This window comes from Manis pentadactyla, chromosome 9, assembly GCF_030020395.1.
Source record: "Manis pentadactyla isolate mManPen7 chromosome 9, mManPen7.hap1, whole genome shotgun sequence".
NCBI classification, from domain to species: Eukaryota; Metazoa; Chordata; class Mammalia; order Pholidota; family Manidae; genus Manis; species Manis pentadactyla.
In genome coordinates this window covers 101,782,149-101,803,468 of record NC_080027.1, presented here as the reverse complement: position 1 = coordinate 101,803,468, position 21,320 = coordinate 101,782,149, and the positions used below count along the sequence as shown (strand labels likewise).

The 21,320-nt window shown below is 41.0% G+C and overlaps 1 long non-coding RNA gene across 2 annotated transcripts in view; it reads right to left on the bottom strand.

The window, feature by feature from the left end:
- The window catches only part of LOC130684943 (uncharacterized), a 139,630-nt gene that overhangs the window by 93,908 nt on the left and 24,402 nt on the right, over positions 1 to 21,320 (bottom strand). For both annotated transcript variants that reach the window (XR_008999345.1, XR_008999346.1), the window contains exon 2: positions 3,935 to 4,237. This is a non-coding gene — a long non-coding RNA (uncharacterized LOC130684943). The remainder of the gene's footprint in view (positions 1 to 3,934; positions 4,238 to 21,320) is intronic.

Below are 21,320 nucleotides of genomic sequence, written 5' to 3'. Positions count from 1 at the left end.
TATCACCCAGAGAACTTGGGACTTGGCAAAGTTCTACACTTTTGAGATATACTTGATATCCTCAGGGCCCAAAAGGATCTGAGTAGTAAACATTAACTCTCAGATCCTATCATTTTATTACAATAATAAACTCTTACATTTGCACACAATTTTATATTTTTCCATCTCTTCATATCTGTTATAAACTGTGAGTTCACGAGACCCAATGGACTAGCAAGGAAACACATACCCAGAGAAGTTAATTGGCTTGCCAAAGATGAGAAAGCTCTGTGTGGCTCAGGTGAAAAGAGAAGGCTTCAAGTGCAATGTGACCCCCCCAGGGTTATTTGCCTCACTGACAACCATTCCTTCACACACTCTGTGGACAACAATGCCTTGGATGAATTTCAGCTAACAGTTGACAAAGCACACACATTATCTCATTGCACATACCAAAGTCTGATAGTGTTAGCTCATCCTGGTCCCCATTTCCATTGCATCTTCTTTCTTTTGCTCCATCTTATTCTTGACTGTGGTTCACCACAAATTCTCATTTATTACCTATAACTGATTGATAATTTCTATGTTCTGGCTTTGTGCATCAGCAAGTTCCTTGCTTTTAACTCAAGTTATTTTACACTTGTCGACCACTCTTTCTGTGGGAAGTGTGTGTATGTGTGTGCATGATTTGACAACTGCCCAGGGCTCATTTGTTTTTTGGGTCATTTATAACTTTTCCTCTTACAAAAATGTGGATTTTTGTTTGTTTGTTTGTTTTCAAGTAGTATGGACACGTTTTTGTGTTGGCCTTTCATTCCCCAAGCCGTTATTTTTCAATGGTTCTTAGTTTGGGTCACACAAAAGCAGAAGTGCTAGTGTGCGGGTCGCTTATTTGGAAAGTGATCCCAGAGAGAGTGAGGACAATAAGACCAAGGCGAAGAGCCAGTAAAGGACATGCTGACAAGCAGGTTATCAACATGTGCAACTAGGGCTGATTTCTCCTGATGACTTTCTGAGAAAACATATGGAATGTGCTCTGTCATACCCGTTTCCCTAGACACACACATACACACACACACACACACACACACACACACACACACACACACAGAGACATATTCTAGGTATCACTTGCTCTAAAGGTCAACCTCAGAGGAAAGGAATAAGGCCAAGGTCTGGAATTTCAGACACTGCTCATATTTGTCAGAGAAGAGGTTCCAGCAGGAGCTAATGTGCCTAAAGAAAACTTTGCCAGAACTGGGACAAGTCCACTTCTTCCTCAAAGCCTAAATGTCTTACCTAGTAATGGAAATAGTCAATGCTGTCTATGACCCCTGAATAGAAATCTGCTCATTCTCAGACTCAATCTTCAAATGGTGAGAGAAGCCATGGTCAGATCAAAGACTTGCTAAGAACTACTTAAAGCCAATCCAAGTGCAACAACATTTGAAAATAAACTCCAGTAGAAGGCACCTAACAGTGAACTTAGCAAAATCCTCTTGAAGGTGTTTGTCTTTAAATAAAACAGCCTGACATGTCCGAACAAAGTTTAATGGATACTTACTAGCTGGTGCTAGAGCTAATGCCTTAGTAATATGAGCACCATCTGGGTTTCTGACCTTCATCTTTATCCTGACATCTGAGATCTTAACGGATAACATGGAGTTATCAACTGTAATTTAATTGTTCCTAGTACATTTTGCAGATAATTTACAATCTTGGAAAAATTGCTTTGTGAGGTTTTTCAGTAGTTTTTCCCTACATCACCTGTAGATTCTTATGTAAAGCCCCTTTTGCTATTAAGGAGCCTACTGTTTCTAATAGCATGACTGTCTGAGAATCTTGAAGTTTTCTTTTCTTCAACCTACAGAGGTTTCCATTTGAGGACTGACATTTATTTACTCCCTGAAGAGTTCTAATCTTACTACAGTATCACACTGCCAAACTAAAATAAATGTTAGCACTTGGGGGAAAGGTGTCTGACAGGCATCTAACAAAAAGCATCAAAACAAAATAAAACTGCTGCCAGGAGGACAAAAAATTTCACCCTCTCAAAATTAGCCAGAAACTAGTAACAAAGAAATGAACCAGGTGTTAACAAGTAATTACACCCACACGGAGTATTTAGACATTAAAGAACTTTGCCCGTGATTTAAAACAAGGCCTTTCAGGAAAATGCAGCAGTGTGAGCCTGCCTTACAGGACCCTATAAAACTGAACACATGTCTATTTCAGTTTCTAAATCTGATTAATTAAGAACTGATGAGCACTCTACCCGGTAAGGTATTTTTCACAAGCACTTATATATAATCCTCATAAGAAATTTGTGTAGTAAGTATTATTAGCTTGATTTTATGGATGATAAAATAAACCTCAGGAAAGTTAAACAGTTCACCTAAGGCCTCACAACCAATAAGAGACAAATCTGGGATGTCCTTTGGAATCTTGAGGCCCTGATTGAATGCCCTTCCTCTGCACCAGCACTTATTTCTACACATGAGGGCATGATTCCTTTGTGTCCAGAAAGAGGTAAGCAGACTATTGCCCACTGAATAATTTTCAATGCAGGCACAAGAAAAGAAAGAAAAAGAAAAAAGAATAGAAAAGGGAGCAAAATAGCAGAAGAGTTCTTTTTTCTTTTTCCAGGTTGAGAACAGTAATGGATTCTAAGCAGCTGAACTAAAGATAATAAACAAGTTTCTTAAAAACTTTCTTCATAAGCTTCTAGATATTTCTCTGTCCTTATCTTATTTATTTAAATTTCAGAATTTTTAATTTCTAACATGGGATACCAGTCTTGAAGTAACTAGTATCAATTATTAAGTGGAAAAGTATTTATACATGAGATTTAGATGATGACATACCTGTAGAACCACACTGAATTTGTCTGGAATTAAGTGATTCTTCCCACTCCCTCATGGATACACTTGGAAGTTAAAGCTATCCGAAGCCTTCTTTGACAGCAGTCAGTAGCCAGACTTGACTAGGAATCATTTCTTGTGACATTGTCCCTAAATTCTTCCATTTCTTTAAGCATTTCCACATGGGGGAAAAAGTTTTCTCTGGCTTTATTTCATGATAGAAAGAAAGCATCACTACATTTAACAGTTGACTAGACATGGTTCTGAACAGATGGAAAATAACAAAATTGGAAAGGAGGTCAGATTCTGAAAAGTACAACTTGAACTGCATTCTCAAATTGTATTCTCTGTGCTCCATCTTTGCAGAGTTACAAAGGACCTCTGAGATGATGTCTGCTTCCATTTTGCATATAATGGTAGCAGTGAAAGCAATCTGTTGGTATACGTTTGAAGTTAGGACTTGAATTTTCTCTTTTCAAATAAGGTGTGATTCAGAGGTGGCAAATTAGGGTGAAGGTAGACACCCTCTACCCTCACACATGAATTAATTCAGCTTGTTAGAAGGAAGGGAATGGGGTACAGGGAAGAGAGGGGAGCAAGTGCACAATGTCACATGTCCTGAGTTATTATAAAGTACTGAATGGAGGCGGAAAGGATGTGTGGGTATCATGTAGAGAAATGCCTATCCTAAGATGAGCAACATCATGGCCTTAAGTAATGTTTTACATTTGCTAATTATGGCTCCGCCCCTCCTTCCTTCCTGTAGGATATCGTTTCTGTATTGAGCCAGTCAATGAACAAAAATAAGCAGGTCATTGACACATGTTAAATGTGTGGTAGTAAAGAAATGAGAAGAAAATAATTTGCATACTTCAGTCAATTCTCCTACTTCAAAAGAAAAACAAAGAAAACAACCTTCATTACCTCATCTAAACCCTCCTATCTTAGCTTCACAAAGAAAAGTCTCTAGTCCTCATGACTACTTTGGGACACCTCACTTTGATTAGGCCTGCTCCCACCTAGAAATGCTCATGGAATACACGCTAGGTAGTCCATGTCCACATCAGACAAACAAGAATGTTAATGAAACTCACCATTCTGAAGGAGTGGACCCCACGATCTGCTATTTCTGAAGCCAGATGCCCGTGTACAGTCATGAGCTGAATTCTTCCCTCTGCTGCCCTTAACAAGAAGAAAAGTCTCTCTATTCCTTCCCAGCACTACCATGACCTTCTCTCTGCACTGCTCTCTCCACCACTGCCACCTGGTTTCTCCACCTGCACTCTTTGCCTTCCTTTCAACCTTCAAAGCAGCTACCGTTCTCTTCTCTCTGCCAGTGCGATGAGACACAAAACCCAACTGATGGGTGGTATTTCAGTGAAATCCATACCGACTGCCTGGTAACAAAACAAAAAAACAAAATATAAACAATGCAGTCATGTGCCATTCCAGAGAAGTGAAGTCACTCATTGAACTCCAGCAGTGTATGAGTTGTCTCCCTCCAAATGTCTGCAGTTACTTTAATCCTAAATGTTACAAATTAAACAAATATGCAAGGCTGGGCTTGTATGATAGCAGAGGACCCCTTTGGTGTGATTTGGGACCCTAAAGGGGATGCCGAGGATTGGGGGAGGAGAGCAGGAATCTGAAGGAGGAGAGAATAAATGTATAGAAGCACAGAGTAACAGAAAATACAGAGAACCACTTGACCCAACTGCTTAATTTTTACAGATGAGAAGATAGAGTGCTGTAGACTTTAAGAAATTGTTCAAGACTGCCTTGCCAGTTAGAAACTGCTGGGAGTAAATTCTCCAAAGTGTCAATGTTTAGGTTTACTTTTTAATTGTATTGCTTCTGCAAAAAGGAGGCACGCTGTTAATACCACAGCAACCATATACTATATGCCATATGACCAGACTTCTTTTTCCTTCACCCTAGTAACCAGACCTCACTTTTCACCCCCTCCATATCTGGCCATTCTCTTTTATATCAGGAATACATATGATCTACTAATCCTCTCATTTTACATCCTTGGTTTAGTGATTTTGGAAGTGACTCCTGGCCCCTCACCAAGCTCGGCCCCTGCCCCTGGTATTTTGTTTACTCTCTGCTTAATCTTCAGCTCAACGCACAATGCCTCAAATAGCTCCTATTCTCCATCTTCAACACCTTGTCTCCATTCACTCCACAGGACAATAAAAAATGACTTACAGGTAGTCCTGCTTCCCTCCCCACCCCTGTCTGAGCTTGCAGAAAACCCCAAAGGGTGGATGCAACATTTGAAGGGATTCAGAGTAGACGGCCAGCATGGTTTCCTTGAAATTGCACTGGATATAAGTCCTGGAGGACAGACTCCTCATAACAAGGACCTCTGCCTGGCAGTCCAAGTGTGAATTTGTACACCACTCTGACCTCAGAACCAATGCAGTGGAGGCCCACAGAAATCTGAATTTCCACATCCTCAGCATCTAATAACCCTTAAAATGCAAACTGTCCCAAGCTATGAATGACTCTAGAAGAATCCAAGTGCCTCTGCCCATAGCTATCTCTGTAGAGTGCAGCTGTGGCTGGTCATCTTCACCACATTCTACCTCTCCTTTCTGGCATCTCTCTCACCTCCTCAGTCCCCCATGATTTAACCTCTCCTATATTGTCATCATCATCACTCACCTCTGCAACAAAACTCCTTAATTGTCAACTGCAGTGGAATGTTTTCAGTGCTTATCTAATTGATTGTGCTATCACACTGTTTCCCAAAAAAGAGTTCCTTGGGACTCTAATTTTGTGTATTATTATTATTAATAATAGTTATATAAGAAAGGAGAGAGATTCATGGTCAAATGGCTTTGGAAACTTTACTGTGGAAATTAAAATTCTTTACAGCAAGACTTCTCAGAGACATTAATGCTAAATTTTTTGTGATTCTATAAGAGAAATATGTAGATTTCAGCATTTCTCACACTTAGTTGACCACTGAATCCTTTTCCAAATAGCAATTCTTGCAGTGATTATTCCTTGGAACAGCCTTTGAGAAACACTTCCCCTTATCCCTTGACACAGGTGACCATTCCTTTCCATTTTTCCTCCTTTGATTCTATGATACCTCACTTCTTGCTCTTCTCCTGTATCTTAACACTTCTCAAACTTTGCTTTCTCTACCTAACTTTTGCACATTAGTATTTCCTTTGCTTCTATATTATGTCTCTGCCTATACAATGCATCTTCTTTCTGAATGATCTCATTTGCCATCCTCATTTTACTACTTGCTATGCACTAATTATCTCCAATCTATGTGTTAGACCAAGATCTCTCTACTGTTTTCCATGCCATATAGCTAAAGGTCTTCTTAACTCTTCCTCTTGAATATATTCCAAGTATCTCTAACAGAAAAAGTTTTTCCTCAAAACCCGGGTCTTTTTCTTGTGTTTCCTGTCATGTTGGGGGGGAACCACTACTTATTCAATCATCTAAGCTAGAAATCATCCAAGACTTTTCCCTGAAGTTGAGGACATAGTATTCATAATATTATCAGTCAGTCCTATAGATAGATATACAAACTATTTAAATCCTATAGATATCTAAACTCTCCAAGTTTCTTCATTTATTGAGTACCAACTGCATATCAGGTACCAGTCTAAGTACTTTGAATACAGCATCAAATACAACAGGTAAGATCAGTTCTACCATGGGATTTACATTTTGGTAGGGAGAACATAAACTATATGTTATAGGATGAATGTGTCTCCCAAGAAACCCCATATGTTCAAGTCCCAACCCCTAGAACCTTAGAATGGGGCTGTATTTGAAGATAGGGTCTTTAAAGAGGTGATTCAGTTAAAAAGAGGTCATTAGCTTGGGCCCTAATCTAATATGACTGGTGTCCTTACAAGGAGAGAGATTAGAACACAGACACGTGCAGAGGGAAGACCATGTGAAGACATGGAGAACATGGCCATCTACAAGTCAACGAGATTGGCCTCAGAAGAAACCAACCCTACTGACACCTTGATCTTGGAACTCCAGCATCCAGAATTATGAAAAAGTACATTTCTGTTGCTTAAGGCACCCAATTTCTGGTACTTTGTTCTGGCAGCCCTAATGAATACATTATGTCAACAAGTTTAAAAAAGAAAATTTTAGATGGTGAGAAGTACTATGAGGGAAATAAAACAGAGAGATGCGTAGCATGGACCAATGCTCAGAGACAGGGACCAGCCTAACATGTTCTAGGGAAAAACGAAAAAACAGGGTAGAAGGAAACAGTGACAGGAAGTGAGGTCAGAAAGATGGGCAGGACCAGATCCAGAAAGTAAGCTCCCAGCCCTGACCCAGTTGCAAAGTTAGCTCCAAGCCCAGGTCCAGTTGCAACTCTGTACAAGAGGAGAAGGAGGAGGGAACGCACTGTCGTCAACTACCCACGTCGAGTCAGTAAAGAGGAGAGAGTACCAAGTCTCTTCTAGCCTGTTCCCTGCTTTTAAAGCAAACTCTACCCTCTAAGACAGAACCCAGCCCAGGGGGCATCAGATTCTCTCTTTTAAGGTTGGCTCCTCCTCTTCCAGTGGAGAGAAACATGAGAGAAATAGAAAGAAACACAGAAACCCCCTGTTAGGTACTTCCCAGAAAGGATGAAAGTGCTGGCAGGACTTCCTTTCCACATGGCCCACTGAGGAACAGGGAGTGGAAAAAAAAGAGTCTTTCGCTAGAATCTACCTAAATTTGTCTGTTATTGATCTCAGAAATTGTCACACTTCCAGGTTTCCTACTAGTAAATAACATGCAGACAGATTCATCCCACTCCTCAGCAAAGCTGAAGCTGCATGACAGGCTGAGGCGGATGGGGAGTAAGGGTTGTGAGCCATCCTCACTCACCCTTTCTATGAAGTAGGTGAAATGGGTTATTTGGAAAGATCTGCTGCCCACAGCACATCACAGGGCCTCAGAATTTGCTTGAAACTTCAAAAGACTTGGGCTTATTTTGTTCATCCATAGCCATAGCCAGAACGGACTATGGCTGCAGGAACGGCAGCGAACATCCATATAGACAATCCCTCGGGGACAAGCTTGGAGCTCCAGGGGGGAAAGAGTGGAGAGGCCCATCCCCAGCTTCAAGGGCAATCAAGGAGATCTCTGTGCCCAGGACTGGCCTTGTTTATATGGTTTTTTTCTCTCCCTTTCAGAGTGTACTTTCTCCTTACTAAATAAAACTATCTTCTGGCCTTCTCCAAAACAAAAAAAAATTGTTACTGCAACAATAGAAAGCTAATACAGCCCAGGAAATTTACGTTATGAAGCCAACAGAAAGAAAAGCTGACTAGAGATAGGAGAGAGGGTGGGTGAGTATCCTTTCCTACAATGCTATCTGAAGAGCACTGAGTTTCAGGTGAGTTAATACTCTTACCTTTCCTTTAACAAGTTTGTCTGTCTCCTAATGGACTCATTTCTAGGGAGGGATACATTTTCAAAGAACTTAAATTAAAACAAGGTCCTGCCAACATCCTACCTTGCACTTTTTAAAAATAACAGGATGCCAGTAAAGACAGAAATTAAGAAGGGTGTCCTTTGAAGAATTTGATAGAGAACATTACTCTTCTTTCAAATATTCCAGTTGCCCTTTCTGTGGTGTCCTTCCCTGCAGGATTATATACCACCCTTCATGGCATCAGGTTTAGCCATGTAACATGCTTTGGTCCATTAAGTGCAGGCAGAAATGATGTCTGTCACTCACAGCAGAAGCTTTAAGAGCCAGCACGTGGTTCCCTGGGCTCAATTTCCCTCTTCCTGATCCAGGCAAGGTTCCATATAGAGGCTCTCTGGGTCCTACGGTAAAGAGGATGTAGAGCAGAGCCTCAGTTGACTAGTGATGGAAATGTAACTTGAGCAAGAAATAAACCTTTATTGATAGAAGCCACTTGGATTTCAGAGTCATTTGTTACCATGGCATAACTTCGTAGAGCTGACTGATACAGGTGTGGTACTAGAAAGGCCAACTTCTTTAATGTCTAGGAGTCAGTAAGCAAGTCCACCTGAAGCAAACCTTTCTGTTCAGGGTGTATACGTGTTAAGAGGCGTCTTGGTTATAAAAGATAAGTTGAATGACATTATCCAGGAAGGCAAATTGCCTTGAATAATAAGCGTATTAGTTAAGGGAAGAGTAGGCTCATCCACAGTAACAGAGAGACCCCTAAATCCCAAGAACTCACACAGTAAAAATTTACTTTTCCTGCTCAAAAGGTCCAGGGAAGGTTGGCTGCTCTCCTGGATGGCTCTCCTCTGGGCAGTGGCTCAGGGACAGGCTCTTCTTAGCTTATGGCTCTACCATCTTGGAATCCTTTACTTTCAACAATGTGGACAAGGAAAAGAACACATGGAAGATCTCACAGGAAAGGCTGAATGGCGAGGTCTGGGAAAGGAAATGCTCTGGGCCCCCATTCTCTGTGCAGATCTCATCACAGGTCCCACCTAGATGCAAGGAGAGCTAAAGAGTAAAGTTTTCCTAATAAAATGGCTTTATGAACAGTTACATTTTGTCTGCCACCATGAAGTTCTACTTTTATAGGAGAAGGTTATAAAAGACTTGTTGAATTTTGAGCAGCTTTGAAAGACGGTGCTGCCATTTGGGTGATAACGTCACCAGGAAAGATGGGGAATGCTGGCTCTGGTCTTTGAGATAGATAACAGTTGTTGGGATACAATGAAACCTCTAAGTGTCGGTTAGCTTGTGCCCCAGGATGTCTGTGTACGTGAACCAGAAGAGCTTTCTGCTAGAGCCTTATTCCTGCGAACAAAGAACAGACGAAGAGCCACAGCAGAAAAAGGAGGCATCCAGACCACTGAGGGCCTCCCTGCTTCCGTGCACAGGCACCGCTGGAGAGCTGTGCGGGGAGCAATCCTGAGCGGCGGCGGGCGAGGGCTGGCCAGGCTCCAGCTCCCGCTCCAGCTAGCCTTCGAAAGACTGGGCTGAGTCCCTCTGCACCAAGTAAACCCTGAAGTTCCCTGAGCAATTTTAGTAGGAGGGCCTCAAAAGATGAATTTTGTTGAATTTTGTTGAATTTTGTTTTTCTTGCTGATAATATAGGTAGCACTTCAAGCAAATGATTAAGAAGCAAAAACTAAATCTCATGTTTAAGTAACAAGTCTGTTGAGCAATGCATTCCAGCTAACAGAAGAGGAAGATGGTGTGAAGATAATGGACAGAGAAAGGAGAGCTTCTGAAAGGAAGAAATCTATCTGGAAAAGTAAGTGGTTCATTTATATTCATTTTGTTTTATTTTTAATCAGTAACCCGCAGCCCTGCAGCAGTGCAAACCAGGTAGGTAGATGAGCTGGCCAGAGCAACACCCACCGCACAATGGACAGTGTGTGTGAGGCAATCCCATTTTAGAAATCCAGGTCCCAGAGAACAGAGCACATTTTATGCTCTGTGTATTGAGTCATGGGAGGGGAAGAAAGGATACCCTCCCAGTATGTAATAAAAGAAAAGCACAGTGCAACTGTGGAGGTGTTTGATCAAACTTCTTACATAAATAGGACCTATATGTGGGAACACTTTCAAAGTTTGAATGTGGAGCTTCATAGAGACAGAGCAGCTGGTGGGCAGTCAGCCAACCACTCAGATGGGACTGGAACTGATGTTCTGAAGCCCACTGGGCTCCTTGCAACCTCCCGCATTTGTTCAGCCCACTCAGACACAAACCTAAGTGAGCTGCCTCTCACTTGCGGTCGCCCCTACGCAAACCCCAACTGCACGTCTGATCTAATCTAAAGAGACCTTTCATATAGAGAACACACTCACTCAGACACACTTACCTCATGGGAAAATGGCATCTCTTCTCAAGAGCTTGATTTTCCCTCGGGAACTATCAACTTATTTGCTCTCACTGAAAGGGTAGAACTACAGACTTGTTAGGAACTGACTGACATCTCTGTCTGTTCCTCAGATCAGTTGTTTGACCCATGGGGGTCTATGGTTATTGTGACCACCCAGCTGTAACCCAGGCCCCTCTGCCCATGCTGGGTAACAATCACAGTGTCTTTGGTCTCAGTCCCTGAATTTTGTTGAATGGGCTCCAAGCCCCCAAGGCTTATCCTTTCCCTTGTGTCTCAGGGCCTCCTGTTCCACTGAATGGACGCTGACCTCTCCCCCTGTGGGTTCTATCCTTCCAGGTGCTCCTCTCAACACAAGTGTAGCCACTGGCGGTAGGCCCTTGATCCCACCGCAGCTAGGAGACCAGCAAGCCTCACCATTATGACTCCTACTTCCCTGCCATGCCATTGGAGATTCTCCGCCCCAGCTCTAAGTCAATCCCAAAAGGAAGCCTGGTATTTTAATTCCCAGTGTCTTTTACCAAAGAACCAGAGAAATGTTCCCAAAGCCTAGGCCAGATGCATTAGAGTAACACCCACTGCAATCAACGCAAAGGCAATCCTGCTGGGACCCCTAGGTGGACAGCCTGCCTTTACAACGTACCAGGAATCGTGGCAAACCTAGGGATGAACAGATGAGTAAGTTGCCATCCCTGTCCCAAAGGAGATCTCTGCTTCTTTGCTACTCTTGCCCAAATTTGGTCGGCAGACAAGTCAATGAGCAGGAAAGGCAACTTCTTGAGCATGCCTGGTGTTGCAGATGCTCTAGATTATAGGGCAGAGTAAGGGCAGTTCTTGGTAAACCATAATTACTGGAAAGAACCAAGGAATTCCCCAGTTGGGATTAGGGGTAGCACCTTCTGAAGGCTTACTGTGGGTCACTCTTTTGATTGAGTTTGAAGGAAAGGGAAAAACAGATTGTTCATTTGGTTATTTGGTTTTCCCTTCTGACAAGTTGCCAGATCATTGTTTTCAGGAAGATTTTGCTATTCTTTTGTGTAGCTCCCTAGAGAGTGACAAATCTCATTGAAAATAGAACAAGAATCTTCATGAAAACCAAAAAAATTTAGCTAATCAGCTTGTATCAGCGTGCAAATACATGACGTAGAACAATACACTATAAAGTTGAAAGCAACAGTGATATATTAAGTGAATCTTACAGAAAAGCTTTAAAGTTGATTAGTCCTTACAATACCCCTGGGTACTTTATTTCAAAAAACACCTAGGTTCTTGGGAAATTTCCCAAGGTCAACTACAGAACCAAGAGAACCTCACTTTTATAATTTATGCATATTACAATGTACCTGGGGAATACTAAAGGGTGAACTTGATTCAAAACTTTCCATGTCTCTTCCTATATTCCTCCCACTTTCTCCAGGTGCAGGTCTCATGGAAGTAGGTATGTTTGGAAAGATGTGACTGTGGATGCACTTGAGCAACCCTGAAGTTTTCTCATATTTTTTTTTTCTGAAAGTGCATAAATCAGTATTCTTCTAAGCCAAATGGTAAGCAAATGGATAAAGCTAGTAGGAGAGAGGGTGGTCTTGATCAAGGCTGGTGAGACAGAGTTCTCAAGCTTATGAAATGTCCCTGGACCACTGATCTTTGGAATTCCACTGCAGGTCACCCTATTGTCCTACTTAGAGTTGATACGTTCCTGCTAAGTGATCCTCCCTAGACAATACGGGGTCTCTGTTGGGCCATATCTCAGCTTCCCTAATTACAGTTTCTCTACACCCTCACCACAGGTTTCTTCCATTTAATACAGAATGCTCTACCTTCTATTACAAGATAAAGGTCAGAGTCAAAACTACAGAGTTTCACAAAAACAATAACCACCTTGTTCCCCACAACATCTCTCTGCCCCGTACCCTCCCCAAAGGAAAAAAATGCAAGAAGGGATCTTGGTTTGAATGGAAATTGATTAAACTTTTTTTTTCCAGTTTCAGCACTTATTTTTTTTAAACTCTTGGTTTCTAGTGACCTTTCAAATACAGAATAATTAAACACTGCAGTTGTTATCATTGAAAAACCTAAGCTTAAAAAGCCATCCAGCAACTCTGCCAACTCTTACTTATGAGACATACACGACTCTGAAATTCCAGAAATTCCAGAAATTCCCTGTCCCCTACCAGCATTGCCATACCTTGCCATGGATGCTGATGCATTTAAATAATGAAAGAATTATGACTCACAGCCCAGAAATTTCTCATAAGAATTTTATTCTATCTTGAGAAACCTAGTAAGGAATGTTCTAGAAACATGTTCAGCTATAGATATAAATAGACAATTATAGATGTAACCTTCTTGTGTATCTCCAGCATATATAGTTGTATAGATATAGATAATTTTATCTACAGCTGAACACATTCCATGTATTGCATACACACACACACACATCAGATTCTGCTGTATGGATATCCCTAAGCATTCCTGCCTTTTGGAATGAAAAAATGTTTAACTACCCAAATAAAAGAATACAAGTTCCAAACTAAGGGAATGCCTCACCCATAGGGCAGGGAAAGGAATTAAGATCTATTTCCCTTCCATTTGCCCTTTCTGCAGCTTGACTCTCCACTCTTGGGCCCACTCTCCTCTTCTAACACTGCCTTGCCCGCACTAACTGCCAATCCTTTATTCCCTAAAGCACCACTAGCTGAAAGCGGCCATGTGTAACAGTCTGATGACAAGTTAGGAAGGAGTACAACAAAGCAGACAAATGTGCAGAATATTAGTCATCACTGTCCTAAAGTTCCTTGACCACCTCCACCAGACGATGTCCCCCTCCAGCCCAGGCCCCCTGCTGGACGCTCCCTCCGTGGATGTTCCCCCATCGTTCATTTTCTGACCTTTGCTCCCAGGCTACCCATGTACATTCAGTCCTCTCCCTTTGCCTTCCCCTCCCTCCCCAGGATGCTCACCAAAACACTGTTTACTTAAGTTGGATGGAGGCCATGTGCAGGGAAGGTGGAAAAGGCTGCAGTTAGTTTTTGTTTCAAATAACATTCTTTTTCTTTTTTACTGCACACACCCATATTCCTATATACTTACATATATACATATATGTATATATACAAAAGCAATGAAGTACATATACATAGTAAGTATATAGAAATATATATATTCAACTATTAAAGAGAAGACTTGAATATATATTCAAATATTAACTATGTAACTATTAACTAAATATAACTATTAAAGAAATTATCCCTGACAAGTGGAATTTAGCAAAGTTGGGAGCTTTTCGTTTTCTGTGTGTGTGTGTGTGTGTGTTGTATAAGATTGTTTTCAACAATCAGGTCCTACTTTGCAATTAACAAAGAAGAAGGAAAAAACCATTGTTGATGAAAAACAGAAATCTGGGGTAATCTTCTTCCATACATCCTACCCATCTGTGGACTCTGCCTCCAAAATGTCAGCTCCCTTTCCACTGCTACCACCATTGTTCATGACCTGCCACTTGTAACTTGGATTATAACCTCCTAATACATCTCCAGGCTTTCACTCTAATAGTTCATTCTCGGGGTAGCAGAGATTTTTTAAACATGTCATGTTACCTCCTTGCTTATAATTCTTTGGAGGCTGCCCAGTAACACCCGAAGCCCTGCCCAAGGCCCTGCAGGAAGGTCCACACCTTCCTCTCCGACCTCACTGCCACCTGCTCACTGTGCTCTAAGGACGCTGGCTGGAGCGTATCTAACTCACCCCTGCCCCGGGAGCCTAACACCTGCTTATCCCTCTTCATGGGACTGATTTCTTCTGATTTTCCATCTTAGCTTCAGTGGCATCTCCTCAGTAGGTCCTTTCTGAGCTTGCAATCTGAAACAGGCCACAACATTATTCTCTACTGAGTCACTAATAACAACCTGTAACTATTTGATTACTCATTTGTTTGTACCTACAATGGAGAGTGAGCTCCGTGGGGCAGAGACCATGTTTGTTTTATTTTGTTGTATCTCCCCAGCAGGTTAAAACATGACTAATGGCAACATATGGATGAATGAATGAATGAAGCACCTTCTTTTTGGAAGGTGTTGTGGTAGGAACTTTATACATAGGGATAAAAATGTGACTTGTGCCTTCTATGATCTTACCCTCTAATAGGAGGAATAAGACTTGTGGGTAAATAAGGATGAATATTATAGGAATTCAGAAGAGGAAGAAATGCTAGCTAGCTAAGATAACCAAGGGTTTGTAGATGAGTGGGTATTTGAGATGAACACTGAGGGATGGGAAAAGTCTCCAAGGATGTAAATTCAATGTTCTAGGTAGAATTAACTAAGCCATGAATACTAACAGTTTTGCTACAAGAGGTTTGTATAGTGTGGATTAAGTGAGGGAAGGCAGATTGGGGCCATATATTCAAAGGCTGTGAATTCCAGAATAAGAAGTTTAAACCTTCAGTTTTTTAAGAGAAAACTGACATGACCAAAATAAACTTAAGGAGCATCTTGCAGTGCCAGGTAAGACCAACTGGAAGGCTTACTTGTTTGCTAGGGCTGGCATAACAAAGAACTACCTACCGGTGGCTCACACAATAGAAATTTATTTCGTCATGGTCCTGGAGACCTAAAGTCCAAGATGAAGGTTTTGGCATGCCTAGTTTCTTCTCAGGCCTCTCTCTGGCTTGCATCTGACTGCCTTCTTGCTGTGTCCTCACGTGGTCATCCCTGTATATGCATGTGATGGGCATCTTTCTGTGTGTCCTAATCACCTCTTATTAGAACACCTTAATCTAGTACTACTAGATTAAGGCTCATCCTAATGACTTCATTTTGACTTAATTATCTCTTTAAAGGTCTTATCTACAAGTATGGTCATTCTGAGGTGCTGAGCCCTAGGATTTGAGCATATAAACTGAGGGTGGGGACAATCAGCCTACAACAGAAGGCAAGGGAGGAGAGGAAATATGTCTGAGATTGAGGGTCAAGATGTCTCATGTTTCCTTCCAGAGTGTCACGAGGCCCCCTCCTCCCTTGAATCACAAAGAAATCTTGGAGGGTTCTTTGGTGTATTCAAGTAGGAAAGGAACCCTATAACTTTGATGTAAGGAAGTTGAATACAATGGTTTCTGGTTAAAATAGTCTCCTCCTTCTTTCCTACAAGGAATTTCTTACAAAAGTCAACGTCAAGTTTTTAAATTCTGAATCTTTGATCTATTATGACATGAGGAAAAAGCTTTCCATGGCCTTAGTATCAGGAAAGGTTAGTTTACTCCTGCACCACAGATCAATAGTTACCTAAGAACTCCCGGAAATCTTGTAAACGATCCTGCTCACTTTTTCTGTTGGTTCCCAGACATGTGCATCTCCAAGGAACGTCGTGAACTCTCTAACATGAAGTTTATGTTCTAACTAGACTCCTGGCTCCACCAAATGTTCCCACCCTTGTTTTCTAACATCATGTTTGCCTTATTTATTTACTTTTTTTACATTTTATAAGCTTCATAAGCTTTCTTAAATCCTCTTTGCACCAAGGTATAGTACTTGAAAAAATTAGTGAATTAACAACAATGGCAAAAACTGACATTAAATTTAATGATTTTATTTCATAAAAAAATCCTCACTAGATATATGTCCATGGCCATAAATCTAACATCAAGTAGACAGGAAGAAAGTTGGGGGTGGTGGAGAAAGAGGAGGTTCTCCTGTCCCAGGAGCCTGTGCGTCATGCTCAGGCCTCCTCTGCCCCTCAGAGCAGCTCCTCTCCAATGATCCCCTACTACCAACTCCACTCATACGTGGAATGTTCCCTCTCTCCACTGTCCCTCACCACCAGTCCTGTGCTCATCTCTCTGAACTCCTTTAACAGGAGGTGACCCCTTAGTCAGAGCCTGGGGATCAACTGTGGGCAGTGGTCACATGGGTGACATCCAGTGACTCCTATGAAATCACCACCTCACTTTCTGACTGCACCTAAACTTTAGACACATCCTATCTAACGTCGGCGTCTGTTTTATGTATATATCTCGTCTCTCCAAGTATATCTTGAAGGGAAGACTCACATCCTGTACTTTGTGTAAGTCCCTCAAATATGTCACAGTGCTAAGGACACAGTAGCTCGTCACTAAATACTTATTAATATAACTGGATTAAGTGCCCCTAAAAAGGGTAGAGAAGCTAGAAATAGCAAAAGCTAAAGGAGAAAGGGAAGCTGCAGGTCCAAGAAATAACCTCAGTTAATTGTGTCTGTGTGGGTGCTTTACCATGATACCAGAACAGACCACACGGGGGCTGACCACAGGACACTTAAAAGAGAGGAATCCAGAGGGAGGAAGGAAGGGGGTTACTGCTCATGGTGCTATTTGGAGAAATACTCAGCCTCAAACAAGGACAACTGGACTCAAGAAAAGGTCATAGACTATAAAGGTAGGAAGAACATGCAGGAAAAATAAAAAGGATGGGACAAAAACACACATTTGCTGGGCACCAGTGCCGGGTATATACTATTTAACTCCAACAACCTGTGAGGCCAGGACACAGGAAACAAGCTGCCAGAAGGCAACAACTTCACACAGCTTGTAATGGAGCTAAGAGCTGAGGTTTAGCCTACCTGATAAAGCTCAAGATTCAGAATGGCACACTGGGCATTAAACGCGAGAGGTGCAGACAGAGATGTACATGCAGGAGACCAAAAAGTCCAGAGAGAAGGATAGTAAAAAATGGAGTAAAATGCAAGGTGGGAGTTTCAGGATGAAAACTCAGAAGCACCAGATCTGTGCAAGAGCACGCACGTCTCGCCGGTATGGGGCCTCTTCTTAAACAGTACCAATCGCCCTGTGATGTCCACCTTATTCCACAACATTTGAAAATTCAGATGATATTCCTCCTGTGACAATTCTCTGTAAGTTCTCAGAGTTAAGAGAACTTAACTTTTCTTAGTAAAATGAAATTTCCCTGACTTCCTCTTTCATAACATTGTAACTGGGCACCCCCAGGAAACCAAGCAAATTGCTTCTTTGTATCTTAAATAGACAATCCCTTATAAGATGGAAGATATAATCCATAGGTGGGAAGAAAATGTTCACAAAACAAATATCTGGTAAAGGAATTGTATCCAAAATTTATAAAGAACTCTTAAAACTCAGCAATAAAACACAGCCTCATTTAAAAATGGGCCAAAGTGCTGAACACTTTACTAAAGGTGTACAGATGGCAAATGAGTATATTAAAGGATGCTCAACATCATATGTCATTAGAGAATTGCAAATTAAAGTAACAATGAGATACCGTGATGCAACAGTTAGAATGGCAAAAATCTAAAACACCAACATCAAATGCTGATTAGGATGTAGAACAGCAGGAATTCTCATACATTGCTCACAGGAAAGGAAAATGGTACAGCCACTTTGGAAGATAGCTGGGCAATTTCTTACCAAGCTACACAGCCTTACCAGACAAACCACAATTGGTCTCCTTGATATTTACCTAAATGAGTTGAAAACATGTCTACACAAAAACCTGCATATGAATATTTATAGCAGTTTTATTCATGATTTCCAAAAATTGGAAACAACTAAGATGTCCATCAACAGGTGAGTGGATAATCAAGCAGTGGTACATTCATGAAATGGAATATTATTCAGCAATAAAAAGAAATGAGCTACCAAGTCGTGAAAAGGCCTTAAATGTTTATTGCTAAGTAAAATAAGTCAGTGAAAGTGCTGCATACTGTATCATTTCGACTATATGACTTTCTGGAGGAAGGCAAAACTATGGAGATGGTAAAAAACATCAGTGGTTGCCAGAGATTCAGAGAGAAGGAAGGAGAGGTAAGTAAGTGGAACACAGGGCACTTAACAGATGGTGGAATTATTCTACATAATACTACAATGGTGGGAACAGGACATTGTGCATTTGTCAAAAGTTATAGAACTGTATAACACAAAGGGTGAGCCCTAATGTGAACTATGGACTTTAAATAATAATAATATATCAACATAGTCTCATCAGTTGTAACAAATACACACCAATGCAAGATGTTAATAACAAGGAAACTGTGTATGTGTGGGGGGTGAAGGGAAGGATCATATGGGAACTCTGTCCTTTCCGCTCAATAGATAAAAATAATCTATTAATAAAAAAGGAAAAAGACAATAACAAGATATGTACATTTACTAAGCTCATAGCTAATGGTATGAATATTGAACCTATAAATGTAGATTTAATGGATATTTTGATAAGCTTTGGTATATTTAATTTTCCTTTGCCCTTTGAGGCTGTTTTTTACATTTGAAACAAATCTTAAAGCTATTTGTCATTTGAAAATGTTCAAGATGAATACATCTTCTTTTGTACATACAGTGAATCTACCAAAAACACTTTGGTCTAACTCCAAATCAATGGAAATTTAATTTCAATGCTTAAAGTAGTTTTAAGAAAGAAATCACATTCCATTTCACAATCATGAGGATAAAGGGTGTTTATTCCTCTCTGAAGAGAATTTGTTTTGCTTTTTTTTAAAAGAGAAATCCTTTATCTTAAAACCCCTCTTCTCACTGCATCCTTACCTATCAATCTCTTCTAAGGCTCAAGAACTGATTGCCTTTGTAGTACCAAGACTCAAAGAAAAATGAGAAAGTGACTAAGGGATCACAAAGCTCCTACTAGAAATACAGTAACTTGGAGAGAAATTCTAGCACCCCCTCTCACAAGGCACATGAAAAAAAAAAACAACTCCAGTGTTCACACTGGAGAATTATCATTTGCTTGTTATGACTTTACATAGTTTCATAAAAGACAATGGACAGTCATCATGTCACAGTTGTTTGTAAAAACAGGGAAGAGAGAAGAGGAAGCGCTAGAACTCCTGGAAAGCTACAGTGCAAGTAAGGTGTCAAAGTCAGGAGGCCTGGGACGTTGGGGAAATTCCTCCAAGGCAGGAAAGCAAAAACCTGAGATGACACTGGATTTCAAATCCATGGTGTACGGCACCAAGTGAGAAGTTCAAGTTAGGGGTAGACAAGAGTGCTGGTACAAGAGTGAAATATTTGTGTTCAAGACTCCCCTCCTACCCCAACTCACTCCTTTGGACAGTTTTCCATTCTGGAGAGACGTTTACTTCTTGCTGCCTAACGGTGCTGTCGGCTGCTCGTAATAAGAGATAACGTTGAAGAGATTACAGCTCAGCATGACCAAAGAGAGTTGAAGCTTCACAAGACCATTTGAATCCCGTTGGTAGTTCCAGTCCATTCCAGCAGGCCCAGTGGGATCCTCAGTTCCTTTCTGGAACCAAGAAGCCAACCAGGCACAGTAACAAGAGTGCCACCCGAAGAATCATAATCCTCTGCATGGTCCCTGTGAACAGGAAGCTAGATAATCCTTCTCAGCCTTTCAGCAATGCCCTTGATGCAGAAGCCTATCTGCCTCCTGCTCAGGACTCTGGGTCCCAAGGTTTCTCCATTTTTGCCTCAAAATCAGGCCTCTGCCTCCTTTGGAAACTCCACCCTGTATTCTAGCTAGCTGGCTGGGATCCATTCTGGGTGTCTAGGTACTGCCAGATGACTGAATTCTTTGTGTTCATTCTGAAATAAGGAGGTAATCAGGTACAAAGAGAGAATAGTTAGTTACTCAGTAAATATTAAGCAGCAAATTGCAATAAGGTAAAATAGAGACTGTGAAGGCTAACATGAAAAGAAACTGGCAGTTCTCGAAATGGGAAGGCATCAAAATTACTTTGAAAACATTTCCAAAATGAATATATTCAGTAATCATTCCAGATCCAGCAAATAAAAATGTCATGGGGTGGAGAAAGGAGTGCAATTTTTAAAAAGCTCCCTAAGTGATTCTGATTTCCAACCTTGTTTAAAGCCACTGGTTAAATACAGATAGAATTTGTAACTAAGCCAGAGCATTTATTTTTGCAGCTGTTTTCTTTGTGTTCATTTTGAAATGTAAGTAATCGGGTACAAAGAAACAAATGTTATTCAATGCATATGAAGCTGTAAGTTAAAATATCATTCCTGTGCATTTTTCAATTGGATACATTTTCTTTTTGGATCTCTAAAATAGTGCTTTTAGAGCTTCCTTTTTAACTAACAAAAATAACTGAAAATACATTGTGTTAAAGCAAGAAACCACCTTAAGTACATACAGGGAGGATTTCCAAGTTAATCCTATTGTTAACCTACAGTTACCTCCTTTTTGCTTTAATTTTTATTGCTCTAATATTTCTGGCATTCCAAAGTACAAAACAATCCATTTTTTTTCAGGCCCATACTCTGAACATCCAGAATCATATGTATTGAGCATAGATACAGGAGTGGAAGGTTTAGGGAATAGAACTGAACCTGCATTGATCCTCTGAAAGTTTAGTTTCATCATTCGGCTTCTTTTCCTAAAGGTGAAATGTCTCCAAAAATGGGTGAGTTGATCATTTTTTAAAGTAGTACACTTATGCAGAGGCATTTACTGCAAGTGAACTTTGGAGGAAAGCTGTCATGTAGATGTGAGGAGAGAGGGTGAGCTGAGGTCAACTGGCACAGCATCTATAGATAAGGCCAACCCCAGAGATGTTTTGACACCCTAAAAAATTCTGAAAATCCCATAGGGCTTTAAGCCTCCCATGCATTCGAATCCTAGTCAGAGTTGAGTTTACTGGTATCACCCAGCCCAGAAA